This window comes from Sciurus carolinensis, unplaced genomic scaffold (assembly GCF_902686445.1).
Source record: "Sciurus carolinensis unplaced genomic scaffold, mSciCar1.2, whole genome shotgun sequence".
Lineage (NCBI taxonomy): Eukaryota > Metazoa > Chordata > Mammalia > Rodentia > Sciuridae > Sciurus > Sciurus carolinensis.
Genome location: NW_025920363.1, coordinates 29,513 through 33,289, shown reverse-complemented (window position 1 = coordinate 33,289; position 3,777 = coordinate 29,513). Strand labels below are relative to the sequence as shown.

General features: G+C 43.8%; 1 pseudogene; it reads left to right on the top strand.

The window, feature by feature from the left end:
• Positions 1-1,653: 1,653 nt before the first annotated feature.
• Positions 1,654-3,402, top strand: LOC124975642 (focal adhesion kinase 1-like; annotated as a pseudogene).
• The last annotated feature ends 375 nt before the right edge of the window (positions 3,403-3,777 follow it).

The window sequence follows — 3,777 nt, the reverse complement described above, 5'->3', positions numbered from 1 at the left end:
GACTTGTCTTAAACTTGGCATCTTCCTGTCTCAGACATCCAAGTTTCTGTAACTATTGTGATTTGAATGCCTAGCCAAAGTGAAATTTAGACAACTTATCTGTTTTCTTGCCTTTCTACAGATAATAAAGTAACACACACATTTGCTGTAAATGCAATAAAACTTTCAATTTCAAAAGAAATCAAATATTTCAAATCTAAAAACTAGGCATTGGTAAAAGGCAAAATGAAATTCAACATGTCACAATCTTTTTGACATATTATTGTCACCAAAGAATAAAGGGAATGTCTGCCATGAACAAGTTTAAAAGAACAAAAAGTCCTCAGTTTGAATTGATATTGCTTGGAAGTTGCTGAGATATTTCTTAACTTAGAAACCTCTAAATACTTATTCATTCATACACTGAAGGACACCTGAGGGCTGATAAGACCCCCAAACTCCTGAGTCTCCTTCAAAAAATCTGCCTGTGTTTCTCAGTCTTCTATCATTCTGCTCATGATGCATGAATTCAGACATGTGAGAAGCAGCATTAGAAACATCTTCAGTAGCATACACTAGTTACCATTTCTCTTCTTTAAAATCGTATATTCCTGAAGGTTGTACTTAATTTACCTTAATTAACATTCAAATCTAAACTTTGTAATCATTCAGTGATTAGATAGAAAGTGTACTTGGAAAATATTTTTATCAAGATTACTATCAATTCTAAACATCATTAATCAAGATTTGGGTGATAAGAACAGCAAAAAATGCTTTAGAAAATAAAGTATTTCTTGGGAAAGATAAAATAAGTTTCCAATAGATTATTGTAAACTGCTCTTCTTTGCTACAGAATTTTCAGTAAAATTACACTAAAAGACTTTGTTGTATTTGTATATCCATCAGTAAATTTCACATAACCAAAATATATCTTACTCTTTAAAAAATCACTACTTATGCAAAAATTGTTGTTTAAAATTTTTGATTAATTCTCAGTGATTTTGCACGAGTAAAGAATAAAGCTAAGAGATCAGTTGGGAGAAGGTGACCATTCTAAAAATTTTTATAAATTGAGGGGCAATGATTTTTACATAGGACAATATAAACTGTAGACACATGTGTAGTCCTATGGTTGTCAATAATAGCATCAATATACCTAGCCATAAAAAAATAAAATTTTATTTTATTGCATATTTATGTTTCTTCTAGTATTTTCCTTTCTCCTTTTATCTCTGGGATTTTTTTTTATTTAATGAATCTACATCAAAAATGACTCTTTTGAAATACTCTTACTTTAAATTCTATGTCCTTTCTCAGAGATATGAATTAGTAAAGAAGAACTCTAAAGCTAAGTGATGGGTGCCAGCGGGCTCAGCAGGCATGGAGCACGCGCAGGCCCACGAGGACTCAGCATGCCCCGAGGAGGGCGCAAGTCTGCCCCTTGCCTGACCGCTGTGCGCAGGGCGTGTGCGCGACAGGGAGCGCGGGGCTGTTGCCGGTCCTGCCCCGCCACCGCCTGCGCTCAGCCTTACGCTTGCCACCGCCGCTTGCCCTGGACTGCCATGGAAGGAGAAAGGAGGCACTAGCAGTGTTTCCAGATCATCTTTGGACATCTCCGAAGAGCTTTGCTGCCTTCTGAGTTAATAAGACTGATACCTAGCCTCCAGCAATATAATGGCAGCTTCTTACCTTGACCATCCTCACATCGTGAAGTTGATTGGTGTCATCACAGAAAACCCTGTGTGTATTATCATGGAGCTGTGCACTCTGGGAGAGCTGAGGTCATTTTTGCAAGTAAGGAAATACAGCTTGGATCTGGCATCTCTGATCCTGTATGCCTATCAGCTCAGTACTGCACTGGCATATCTGGAGAGCAAAAGATTTGTACACAGGGACATTGCTGCTTGGAATGTCCTGGTATCCTCAAATAATTGTGTAAAATTAAGAGACTTTGGATTTTCCTGGTACATGGAAGAGAGTACTTACTACAAAGCTTCCAAAGGAAAATCTCCTATTAAATGGATGGCTCCAGATCAATCAATTTTCGACGTTTTACCTTGGCTAGTGATGTGTGGATGTTTGGTGTATGTATGTGGGAGATACTGATGCATGTCTTGAAGCCTTTTCAAGGAGTGAAGAACAATGATGTGATCAGTCAAATTGAAAATGGGAAAAGATTACCAATGCCTTCAAATTGTCCTCCTACCCTCTACAGCCTTATGATGAAATGCTGGACCTATGACCCAGCAGGCAGCTCAGGTTTACTGAACTTAAAGCGCAGCTCAGCATGATCCTGGAGGAGGAGAAGGCTCAGCAGAAAGAAAGGATGAGGATGGTGTCCAGAAGACAGGCCACTGTGTCTTGGGACTCTCGAGGGTCTGATGAAGTGCCACCTAAGCCCAGCAGACCTGGTTACTCCAGTCCACACTCCAGCAAAGGATTTTACCCCAGCCCACAACACATTGTGCAGAGCAATCATTATCAGGTCTCTGGCTACCCTGGCCCACATGGACTCACAACCATGGCTGGCAGCATCTACCATGGCCCACCATCTCTAGTGGACCTGTCAGAATCATGGAATCACAGGCCCCAGGAGATACCCAGGTGGTAGCCCAATGTGGAGGACTCAGCGGCATTGGACCTGCAGGGAATGGGGCAGGTGTTGCCTGCCCACCTGATGGAAGAGTGGCTGATCCAACAGGAGCAGGAAATGGAAGAAGATCAGCACTAGCTGGAGAAAGAGGAGAAGTTTCTGAAACCTGATGTGAGGCTCTCTCAAGGCAGTATCGAAAGGGAGGAGGGGAGTCTTCAGGGTCCAACTGGAAACCAACACATCTATCAGCCTGTGGGCAAACCAGATCCTGCAGCTCCACCAAAGACACCTCCATGCCCCGGAGCCCCTGGCCACCTGGGGAGTCTCACCAGCCTCAGCAGTCCTGGCGACAGCTACAACAAGGACATCAAGACATGGAGGCTTCAACCCCAGGAAATCATCCCCCTCCCATTGCCAATGTGAACCGGTCCAATGACAAGGTGTAGGAGAACGTGACGGACCTGGTGAAAGCTGTCATCGAGATGTCCAGTAAAATTCAGCCAGCCCCACCTGAGGAGTACATCCCTATGGTGACAGAAGTTAGTTTGGCCCTGCGGACACTGTTGGCTACTGTGGATGACACTATTCCTGTCCTCCCCACCAGCACGCACTGAGAGATTGAGATGGCACAGAAGTTGCTCAACTCCGACCTGGGAGAGCTCATCAGCAAGATGTGACTGGCCCAGGAGTGCACCATGACCAGCTTGCAGCAGGAGTACAAGAAGCAGATGCTGACTGCTGCCCACACCCTCACAGTAGATGCCAAGAACTTGCTGGATGCCATTGACCAGGCATGACTGAAGCTGCTGGGGCAGGTGAGGCCACACTGAGCCTCCCCAGGAAGTTGATCACCAGCCTTCCACCAGCAACCAGAGCAGCCGTGTCCTCTGGCACCAGCCAGCACAGCAGCTCCAGCCCAGCAGCAGCTGGTTGAAAACCTCTCACATAAGTTTAATGACATCTTGACTTGGGTTAATTTTTGTCTTTTTTTTTTTTTTTTTAATCACGACATTCAGGAAAGTCTGGGGTCCAAAATGTGGCATTTTTTAAGAGTGAAAATTATACATTAAGAAGCTTTTAAGAACATGAGGCCAGGTGCAGTGGTGCACACCTGCAATTCCAACAGCTCGGGAGACCCAGGCAAGATGTCTGCAAATTCAAGGCCAGCCTCAGCAACTCGGCAAGGCCCTGTGTCAAAATGAAGT